This window comes from Macrobrachium rosenbergii, chromosome 10 (assembly GCF_040412425.1).
Source record: "Macrobrachium rosenbergii isolate ZJJX-2024 chromosome 10, ASM4041242v1, whole genome shotgun sequence".
NCBI classification, from domain to species: domain Eukaryota; kingdom Metazoa; phylum Arthropoda; class Malacostraca; order Decapoda; family Palaemonidae; genus Macrobrachium; species Macrobrachium rosenbergii.
This window is the reverse complement of record NC_089750.1, coordinates 66,554,707-66,567,278: the sequence shown is the minus strand read 5'-3', so window position 1 is coordinate 66,567,278 and position 12,572 is coordinate 66,554,707. Positions and strand designations below refer to the sequence as shown.

Here is a 12,572-nt window from a genome sequence, read left to right as displayed (position 1 = left end):
ATGTATACATGTATACATCTTTGCATGCACGCAAGTTTTAAATGGCGTGTATGTATACTGATAAAGTTACCAGTTTGTGTATTTTTATTATAATTCTAACTAAACCATTCAGAGGTACAGGATCAATACTCACTCTCTCTCTCTCTCTCTCTCTCTCTCTCTCTCTCTCTCTCTCTCTCTCTCTCTCTCTCTCTCTCTCTCGCTAAATTAAAGAAAATTATTCGTGACATCTTGCAAACTTGCAGCGCAGAATAATCGGAACCCTGAGTCACGTTCAGTCAACATGCACTCTTAAGAGAGAGAGAGAGAGAGAGAGAGAGAGAGAGAGAGAGAGAGAGAGAGAGAGAGAGAGAGAGAGAGAGAGAATAAAGGGGGCTTGCTCACAATGTCACACAACTCCAGGTGGCATCGCTCTAGGTTTGTAAAGTGCCCCGTTATGCCATCAAAACCAAATGGAAAATGGCTGACGGGAGCCTTTTAAAAAAGAGGAACGACCTTTGCAGCTGTACTGCTGCATTCAACAATTCAGACTAAACAGCATTATTGTCCTGCAAGAAGTCTGCAACGATGTCCCTCTTGGTCACTGATGAAGATTGTTTCAATTGAAGAGGATCCATTTCAGGCGAAAATACTTTTAAAGATTATTATTATTATTATTATTATTATTATTATTATTATTCAGAAGACGAACCCAATTCATATGGAACAAGCCGCCCACAGGAGCCACTGACTTGAAATTCAAGTTTCCAAAGAATATAGTGTTCATTAGGAAGATGTAAGAGGACGTAAAGGGAAATACAGAAAAAATAAATAAATCAATAAATTAACAGATAAAAAATATGTTAAAATGTAAAGAGAATAGTATTAGGGTAGTAATTAAACACTGACTCCTCTGTGCAATGTGGACATCTTATAATATATACACTGTAAACATACATTTGCATATTTTATATATACAGCCTTCTGTATTTTTATGCATATTCATGAACAATGAGCTCACAGATAGAGGATTAAGAAATCAGGATTAAGAAATCCATTACAGCTCATCTTTTTGCTGAGGACAAAATGTGTTTAAATTAGACAGTATCTGGTCAAAGTTTCCTTACTGCGTTTCTAACAGACAGAAAGGTGAAAACTGGTAATCTCATTTCAAGATGCTGCTGCATTGTAATAAGAAAGGGGGACAGGGTAGCCCGGGAGTTACTCAGAGAGAGAGAGAGAGAGAGAGAGAGAGAGAGAGAGAGAGAGAGAGAGAGAGAGAGAGAGAGAGAGAGAGAGAGAGAGAGAGAGGAGACTATTCACCTGCATTTAAATGACACTGATTCCTGAGACCTTCCTCTCCAATGACCTCCAGTGACATTTACAAGCTTACGTATCAACTTCATACCTAAAGACACTACATAAGTAATGCTTAAAGAACGCAATAAGGCAACTGGAGAAGGAAGAGGAGGAGATAGTAATTCACCAACAACTCAAGAGATGAAAGCCCATAGCGAATCTGTCAAACAGGCAAGTCCAATTTGTTCCAGTTCTTGTTGCAAAACTTAGCTGAGGGTCAAAAGTGGGTACGCGGTTTTCTTTAGAGAGAGAGAGAGAGAGAGAGAGAGAGAGAGAGAGAGAGAGAGAGAGAGAGAGAGAGAGAGAGAGAGAGAGAGAGAGAGAGATATGTCTCAAGCGAGAAAATGTATTAAAGGCATGCCTGCAGAAGTAGGAAAGAAATTTCAAAGCTCTGCGAAGGAAAAAAAAATACTCGATACATATCCGAAATGAATTGATAGATATGAAATAAAAAAAAATACAATTTAAAACATACACTAACGTGATGATGATGGGATTTGGTTAAATATATATATTATATAATTATATATAATGGGTATTTATTGTAGTATAGATATATATATATATATATATATATATATATATATATATATATATATATATATATATATATATATATATATATATATATGTGTGTGTGTGTGTGTGTGTGTGTGGAAAGTTGGGGAGAAGCATTAATGGCGCAACTCAATCGTCCTGAGGAGTCCTTCACAAGTCAGCCTACTTGAACGAAACTTAATCCCTTCCTACTTTCCAAATACAGGTGTCATTTCCTCAGAATTTCCCACACGACAAAATACATTTCCGAGCAACTCTGGGGCAAATGCCCACTGTTAAACATCCTACGATAAACGACGTGCCCACGCCTTTGTTACATCACGTCAAGTCATGCGCACGACTGGAAATCAGGACAGAGTTACCTGATTTGTAATCAGGCCAACTAAGGTTCTTACTGACACTTTTTGTACAATTCCCTTTAATAATATTGTAAGCAAGAAAATGAATTAATATTTGCGTAACTCTGGCTACATTAACTTTATGTTCTAAACACAATCTGAATGTTTGTTGACATACAGTACATGAATTCGATTTATTGGTGCAGCAATTTCTTTGAATGTTAATTACATTCAACTGGCACTAACGAAAGTACCAGCAGTCGAAGGCTGCAGTAATTACACACGGCACAGGATTGTTACAATAATCACAAATTCTCTTGCATATTCAAAACCAATATACAAAAATGCTAATCACATGCAGGATACGCTTAATTTGATTCAAATTAAATACAGGTGCAGACAATTTGCCACTTCATAAGTAAACTATTTATACAGCCATGGGTTTACTCAGAAAATAACAAACAGCACTTAAGGTTCCTTGTATAAAATGGGTGTTTAAAAAGCACGCAATTCCACCATTTAATTCCTCGAGCAAATCAAATATAACACAAGCATTAAATAAGACGGTAATGGATTCGCAAAAGATCTATGGTTCCTTGCATGTAATGTGTTTAAACAGTACGTCATTCCACCATTTAAATTCCACAAGCAAATCCAACATAACACAAAAAACAAATGGAACTTTCATAAACATTGAAAAAACATCGATGAACGCCATACCAACTGCATCAATATAAAAACTTTCACAAACAAAAACAAACACTGCACAAAACAACAACACGAACGACGCGCAAAAGAAGCAAAAGACGGCGCTGTGCTATCAACGTGGGGGCTCGTATGCGCGCGTGTACAACGCTTCACGAGTCTAAGCCGCGGACTGAACAGGCCAGAGAAGCGCTTAGCGAGAAGAGAAGAGAAGTTCTCGGGCGTTGCTGTAGTCATCGGTCATCGGTAACCCTCGCCACCCCGACCCCAACCCACTATCCGTCACACCCAGCCCCAGCCGGCTCCCTGGACTGGCTCCCACCCACCCAACCGGGAAAGAGCTGATGATGCTTCTTCTTCTTCTTCTTCTTCTCTCCAAACCCTCCCCCCACCATTATATATCCCCTGGCCTACATAGAGTTCGGTCAAAACCACAATCCACCACCGTCTCGATCTATCTCTCTCTCTCTCTCTCTCTCTCTCTCTCTCTCTCTCTCTCTCTCTCTCTCTCTCTGTGTGTGTGTGTGTGAATAAGATGCACGTACTACACAACTAAAGGTCGACATCTGAGTAGGGTTTTAAATGATGCTGAGTTCTTAATAACCATGAACACATACATATTATATGTGTACATATATATATATATATATATATATATATATATATATATATATATATATATATATATATATATATATATATATATATATATATATATATAAAAGACTGACCATCTATCCTTCTGGTGTTTTTGCTGGGCTACCTTTATTTGATGGAATTCTGTTTTAATAAAAAATATTTTATATATATATATATATAGTGTATATATATATATATATATATATATATATATATATATATATATATATATATATATATATATATATATATATATATATATATATATATATATATACATACTCAATCATTTTTACTGCGAACACATACACAGGCTTACATAAAACGCACTATCACGAAAGTCATTTACGAATTCTGAGAACACGAGCGAAAAACAGAAACCGTTAAGCCACACTTCCAAAACTGAATCTCGGCTACGCACGAAGATATATACTGTATATAAATACCAGTGACAGTGTATTGTATAAGAGTGCATGAACGAAAGCACGGCCAAGGACACGAACTGCTATCACATAAAAGGACGAACGTCCCAGCAACAGTAGCGACGTCGATACTTGTCGAGTCGATTCGTCACGGCCTAAAATAGTAATAAAGATAAAAATATGGATATAAGATTGCAAACGCTATGCGACGTCATATATTAAAGGTTAAGAAGAGGATGTGTTGCAAATGGTTAGGATTTCATGCAGGATGTTGGGAAAGCATAACATTATGCTTACTGACAGAAATGAGAAAGCATAAATTAATAATAATAATAATAATAATAATAATAATAATAATAATAATAATAATAATAATAATAATAATAATGGTATTGGAAAGCAAAAAAAAAAAGATAATAAATGATAAACATAATCAATCATAATTACCAGCTTATGCTTACTATTACGACGAAAAACATTTAAAAATTTAGATGGAAAAAATAGTGGTTTGGAGGAAACAGTATTTCTCCGAACGTAGTGACGTCACAAGCGTGCACACGTATTATTAATAAAGGCGCCTTGGCAACTCCATTCGAGTGCCACTAAAAATAGCCTTGGCAAATTAACAAAATGTTTATTCTCTCTCTCTCTCTCTCTCTCTCTCTCAACCTACGTCATTTCAATTACTTCTCAGACTGCTTATCTTCTTTATAAGCAATTACTTTCCCCCTGCAGCGAAAGCGTGACAGTAAACGAAGATAATACTAGTGGCATGAACAGGCACTGAATCTCGCTCTCTCTCTCTCTCTCTCTCACACATACACGAATCCGCATAAAATATAAATACATAAAAAAAGGTAAAATGAAAAAAATCTGCAAAGTTCAACAACTATCAATACCTTTCTAAACACATACACATTATACACACACACAATATATATATATATATATATATATATATATATATACATACACACACACACAGATACATGATAGATAGAATAGTCGTTCCTCTCTGTGTGAACAAACGAATACACAGACTAATTAGCATTTACGCCTGAACAAACCCTAACATTTGACACCAACAAAATCGGACGCCCAATTTGGCGCCCCCCTCCCCCCCAAACAACCGCTCCTCCCCTTCCCCAACCATTCCTACATTCAGCTACGTCATGAAAACCAACTTCACTTCTTTTCCTCCTCACACTCCCTTTCCTAACCCCCACCCCCCCACAATCCCCATCCAATTTTCAATGCCTGAATTTCCACTGCCCAATCCAGCATCCCTACCCGACGCCCCTGCTCTCTCTCTCTCTCTCTCTCTCTCTCTCTCTCTCTCTCTCTCTCTCTCTCTCTCTCTCTCCATAGGATCCTCCTATCCCGTTCAAACCGACCTCTGAATGTCCTTGGCTGCTGCAAGCTTTATCCTTCCAGGATAACGAGTAGGTATCCTGCTGGGGTGCAAGGCAGACTCGAGAGCGTAGCCATACCATAAAAGCCGTACTGAAATATGGAACAGTGTGTGTGTGTAAGCCCACCTCTCTCTCTCTCTCTCTCTCTCTCTCTCTCTCTCTCTCTCTCTCAGCTGAGACAGGAGACGGCAGTTATAATAATCTGTGCAAACAATATATGACTGGCATAACTGGTTTGTAGAATAAAACTTCATAGGAGGAATGAATAAGGTGAATTGTCTGCTAAACAATTAAAGGTCAATCAGCACCTGTGCCTTCAATTTGAAAATCTGTTGCGCATGAGCAGTAATATCAATTTTTGCGCACGCGCAGTAGTATAATTTTTTCCGATGTCGAAATCAGGAGTCCGTGACTTTTCAACCTCCCAAAGGTCCTCCTTCAGCTCAATACGGCTTGAAAATCTTCTGCTGCTTCTGTTTTACAAAAGACCTATGACCTCCTGTTTAACAAACAATCTGGATATCAGAGAGAGTGAGAGAGCGGGAATTTTACCTATATTCACCCGCAAATCGGTTCACTCCTTCGATATACCACACACACACACACACACACACACACACACACACACATATATATATATATATATATATATATATATATATATATATATATATATATATATATATAATATATATATATATTATATATATATATATATATATATATATATATATATATATATATATATATATATATATATATATATATATATATATATATATATATATATATATATATATATATATATGAATGTCTTTACTGTAATCCAATAGTATATCATGAAGATAAAAACGCTCGTAAATAGTGTTTTTATAGGCTTATATATACATATATATCTGTATATATACAAATATATATACACACACATTCGTATACATAGATGTATATAAAGTCAATAAACGCACAGCCCCATCGGGCTTCTAATCTCAAACTTTTATTTAATAAAAATCTACCAAGTCGCCTTAGTAGTTAGTACACACACACACACACACACACACCTGCACCCCCACACCCACATGTTCTCAAACCTTCCATGCACTGATAAAATTTGGGTTACGAGGTAATTTCTTTATTTAATTATCGCTCTACCGTGACGTTCCAGACCTCGTATAAAAACACATGATCGTTCTTCGTCTATGAAGTCCACATAAGAATCAAAATAATTTTTATTAATAATTTATGGTGAAGTAACAAAGGGGTGAACATATAAAGCTTAACAAGTACTAAAGTAATGCATTTAAATACGCCCAGGCAGAAAAACTTGAGTTACTGCTCCATCAGAAGTGTCCAGTCATCAAAACGCACCGAAGGCGAAGGTAGAGAGTCATAAAGACGGGAAAAGACGAGAGACGACAAAAACGATCGTGCCAGCGCAGTTTTATGGAAGCTGCGCAAACCACACCAAAAGCAGTCGGCTGGTTCTTTGCGGGTGTCCGGAACAGCTGGACACGGGTGTAAAACAAATAAACAGCGGTGTTTTTGTCCTTTTACTGCCACCGCGGTTTCCTATCAAAAAGACTCGTCTGGTCTCGCTAGTTGGTTGGTATGTCTTCTGTCATGGGCCGACAATGGATGCAGGTTTATAATACGTTTCTGGTCTGAGAAGATTGTATTTATAATCATAAGCAGAGTGGTGTGTATCTCTCTCTCTCTCTCTCTCTCTCTCTCTCTCTCTCTCTCTCTCTCTCTCTCTCTCTCTCTCTCTCTCTCAAGTAAAATAGTATACTGTATACTCTCTCTCATGATTCATACTGATCATGAACGTATCATCAGCTCACTTAGCAATCAATCCCTCACTCAAAGAAAAATATACCTCTTCTCTCTCTCTCTCTCTCTCTCTCTCTCTCTCTCTCTCTCTCTCTCTCTCTCTCTCTCTCTCTCTCTCTCTCTCTCTCTCAGGGAGAGTAGTATAGTCTCTCCTTCCCTCTGAGGCAAAGTACTCTCTCTCTCAAGCAGAGTAAAGTCGTATATAATTCTCTCTCTCTCTCTCTATTATCATCACAAGAAGGCACTATATCAGTTTATATAAAAAAGCAAATTTTACTTTCTCTCTCTCTCTCTCTCTCTTATTATCACAAGAAGACACTATATCAATTTATATAAAAAAGCAAATTTTACTCATTCTCTTTCTCTCTCTCTCTTCAAGTAATCGAAATAAAAACAAACGAATCTTTCCTTCTCATTCCAGCTCGCGTGGCGCCCACTTCCTTATTCAATCGCATTCTACAATTACCTGGCAGGTGTCTCGTGAAACGCAGTCACGCTCGCTTGCATCCTCCGGAAGTGTAATGCACATAAATGCACCTCATTTATAATAGGAAAATTATTCTTCAGTTGATTTCTGCGTCTTCATTTGTTCATGTCCGTATGCGCTGTGTATCTTATCCTGCGTTTATGAAAATATGCACATTTTTATATGTATACATACATATATATTGATCTCTATGTATTTATTGACGTATGCAGGTGCTTGTATTGTAATGTGCATTTATGTAAATATACATATTTTTCTGTGTGTAATTTCATTAACCACAATGGCCTCCGGTTTTCTCCTGCTGCTATATACAGTATATATACATATATACAGATGTATATATACATACACATATTTGTTTTATGGATAATAATTACATTTATTTACATTAATTAGCACTTTATCAGGTTCATCAATATGCCAACGAAGTTAAATAACTTAAGGATTTTTTACGCAGGGATTGTAATATTTGTGTATTTACGAGTCATGCTTAATGGTATTGATTTTAATGCGAATATTTTCTTTAATTCCTATCTTTCATACAGTGTAAGTTATAAACTCAACAAAAATTTGAGTCGTCTGGTAAACAGGAGAAAATTATTTATATATATATACACACACACACACACACACACACACACATATATATATATATATATATATATATATATATATATATATATATATATATATATATATATATATATATATATATATATATATATATATATATATATATATATATATATATATAGAAATATAAACAGTATATATGTGTGTGTGTAATTGTAATAGCCAAAATGCCCTCTTAACTGCTCACCAAGTCCTACAACTAGTAATAATTTTTTTTTTTTTTCATTCTCGGACAAATGAAAGACACGAATCTATAAACAATTCGTGTCCGTAAACAACAACCATGACAACACTTTTTTTTTTAAGCCCTGTCAACGTCCAAAAACCATATCGTTGTACTGTAGTTCCTAAGTCAATTACAATCTCTTCGTTGGGAAAGTCGGTAGAGCTGTGGACTGGCACTCGCCAGGCCCGAGCTCGAGTCTCAGGCCGGCTGATGAAGAGTTAGAGGAATTTATTTCTGTGACAGAAATTCATTTCTCGCTATAATGTGGTTCGGATTCCACAATAAGCTGTATGTCCCGTTGCTAAGTAACCAATTGGTCCTTAGCCACGTAAAATAAGTCTAATCCTTCGGGCCAGCCCTAGGAGAGCTGTTAATCAGCTCAGTGGTCTGGAAAAACTAAGGTACATTTAACTTAAGTCAATTACACTACCTTCTGAAGCTCCTCATCGACTTTCTGCTGAAAAAAAAAAACAAACAAACAAACAGTATCCGCTTGGACGTATGAGGATAAAGTGATTGTCTCGCTTCGGGAAAATTTCCCTTTAACCGTCCTAAGAACATTATCGTATCCTGTCATTTTCTCTTGCTTCGCACTGGTCTTGTTCACGTCGCCTTCAATCCAAGAAACGCAAGACACACCGGATTTAAAAATGCCCCAACGTCATGGTACGTCAAAGGAATTTATAGGTCTCGAGAGGAACAGCAAAATCTGCATAACAAAAAATACAGGATGCAGCAACAGCGGACATTTCGCCAATCTTCAACATTTGAGTATCTGGCTTCTTCAACATTCTGCAACGACAAATGGTTGGGAGTGAAGAGGATTAATTATTCATGATGTACTCAACAGCCTAAGTACAGAACACTCATAATAATTAGCAAGACTTACTTCGGCAGTACGCGGTAATTAGTAGATGTTGCTACTAAAGAATAACAATACTGCATTCTCTTTCTCTGTCTCATTTATGCATTAAGGTTATTTAACAATATCTAAATACTAATCACTGTAATTGCTAATGGGAGAATACAGCTTACAGGAATATGTTCAAGAGATACATCATTTGCAATTTGCAAAAGAATCATACTTTTGTAAAATTTTATTATTTCTCATAGGTACTGACTATACATACACGCATTATATATATATATATATATATATATATATATATATATATATATATATATATATATATATATATATATATATATATATATATATAGAGAGAGAGAGAGAGAGAGAGAGAGAGAATACACTTCACCAATTTCATAAATCTCAATCATCATTACAGCTTTCTGCAATTCAAATGATCTTTACAAGACATCTTGCAAACCGATATTCTGAGAGAGAGAGAGAGAGAGAGAGAGAGAGAGAGTGTCCATACCACAGACTAAATCCTCTCCATCCACCGCTACTCTATCAATACAAAACCGATGGAAGCTGGTGTTAAAAGAGACTAAACACGGCTCAGAGCAAACACTCCCTCCAACTGAAAAGTGTGTGTGTGTGTGTGTGTGTGCGTGTGTGTGTGCGCGCACAGCCCAAGAAGAGGCACGTGCGCGCGAACGAGCGTGCAGGAATCCACTCCGAAAGCAAAACCGGTCCAAGCAAAACTCTAACCACCAGTCCTAAAACTTTATATCATGAATATCTCTCTCTCTCTCTCTCTCTCTCTCTCTCTCTCTCTCTCTCTCTCTCTCTCTCATAATTTCCCCTGGAAACATCTCATTCATTGTTTCCTTGACTTACACACCTGTATGCAAATATCTCCGTGGAGACTCGAATACTTTTGTGGTAGTTTACTGTACAGATGATGATACAGTGCACACACACACATACATACATACATACATACATACATACATATATATATATATATATATATATATATATATATATATATATATATATATATATATATATATATATATATATATATACACACACACACACATATATATATAAAGACAAAATCCACGAAGGAAAGAGAAACACTGGAATGCTGCGAGGCCTTTCGACTGTCGTCCTTTGCTAAGTAAAGGACGACAGTCGAAAGGCCTCACAGCACTCCAGTGTTTCTCTTTCCTTCGTGGATTTTGTCTTTATTTATATATTCATCACGTTCCATATTTTCGTGATTCAGTTATACATTATATATATATATATATATATATATATATATATATATATATATATATATATATATATATATATATATATATATATACATACATACATACATAATTAAAATATACATACATATAACATATGTCTCAAAAAAATTTCCTCATTTTACAGCAAGGACCCCAGTAGCCTCTCAGTGACTTCGTATTAAACACTGCTTTTTTCCTTCACTAATAATATTCCTTCGTCTCGTAACATCCTAAATAGTGGGAAAACCTCCAGAGATAATTGAACTAACCTTGGCTATGGAATAGATATTCAACACATGTAAAATTATCCATCTAACATTTATTTTTCCTTGACAACATTACAACTTTAATGTCCCCCTTTACCTTTGCTCTTTGGAGTCTTGTGTCTGCATTTCTCTTTCCTCTTACAGAACAGTATCAATTTATGGAGTATTTCAGTACTTCAGGCCTTTACTATTTACAGTTAATTCAATTAATGTACTGCCTTTTCTAGCCCAGGCCGGAAAATAAGGAAAAGGAAGGAAGAGAGGGAAAAATAATAAAAACAAAAACTCATACACGAACACTCAGGTAAGCTTCGAATTGTTTACAAAAGAGACATGTGGCTTCTCGCTATTTCTGGGAACCAGGTGGGGGTTTCACCTTAACGTTCGAACATATTACGCTACAAACAGTTCTTTCGGCTCTGTACACCTGTCCGGACTCTCCCCCAACTCCCCCCCCCCACATTTTCTCACTCTCACCTTGCATCCATCCCACCCCAATCTCGGCTCTTTCATTCCTCCCTGCCCACCACCCACCTTTCCTTCTCTCTCTCTCTCTCTCTCTCTCTCTCTCTCTCTCTCTCTCTCTCTCTTCCAAACAACTTCCACCTCCCCCTCTACTCACACACAAACACACACACACACACGCACGCACACACAAACACAGCTCACCCCCGCATCTCCCTCTGCGGTATAGCCTTTCGTGGCCTCAACATTCCACGGCTCAAACATCGCTCACGTTTCCGACATCAACCATTTCTTTCTCTCTCTCTCTCTCTCTCTCTCTCTCTCTCTCTCTCTCTCTCTCTCTCTCTCTCTCTCTCTCTCTCTGCCACGGACGCAATGTGAGAATTTGACTGTTTTTATCTACTGTTATAAAGACTTAATTGATCTCTCCTTCCTGTCTCCAGGTCCTGTAACAATGCAAGGACGAAAGATGTCCCAAATCTTCTTACAGGCATCTCGAGTCCTTCAGAATCCTTCACCGGCAAGAAAAGGAAAGAAGTCCCAAGGTGATAAAGGGCCATCCTGTATTATAAATACGTACGGCCGACAGCAATTCTGTTTAAGTTTTAAATCTATATTCCAAACCTGGGCCGTTCTTATCACATGTTTGGAATTCAAAATACTAAGCGTTCTTCAAGTCTTGAAGGAAGCATTCCTGATTCAGTCGTATAATTAATTTCCAGTCGTTAATTACACGTCTCGGTCTTCAAGGCTATTACAAGATTTTAGGTAAAAATAAAAAAAAACAACGATTCAAGTCTTGACCAAAATCTGATACTATTACTTCAAATGCAAACCCAAACCTCAAAGTCTTAACCCATATCTGATACCACTACTTCAAATTCAAACTCAAAACTTCAAGCCTTAACCAAAATCTGAGACCATTACTTTAAATTCAAACTCAAGCCTTCAAGTATTAACCAAATTCTGAGCCCTTTCAAATTCAAACCCAAACCTTCAATTCTTCCTCAAAATCTGAGACCATTACTTCAAATTCAAACCAAAACCTTCAAGTCTTAACCAAATTCCAAAAGAAACACCTTCAAATCCAGGAGGCTTCACCTAC

At 36.7% G+C, this 12,572-nt stretch overlaps 1 protein-coding gene across 17 annotated transcripts in view; it reads right to left on the bottom strand.

The window, feature by feature from the left end:
- Positions 1-12,572, bottom strand: part of C3G (C3G guanyl-nucleotide exchange factor) — a 310,671-nt gene that overhangs the window by 38,188 nt on the left and 259,911 nt on the right. For 2 of the 17 annotated variants that reach the window (XM_067110515.1, XM_067110518.1), the window contains exon 1: positions 2,955-3,229. The exons of 14 other annotated variants lie outside the window; for them this stretch is intronic. The gene's annotated coding sequence lies outside the window, so the exon portion shown is untranslated. Of the gene's footprint in view, positions 1-2,954; positions 3,230-12,572 lie in introns of those variants that run through there. One more of the 17 variants, XM_067110520.1, reaches the window with a different exon arrangement.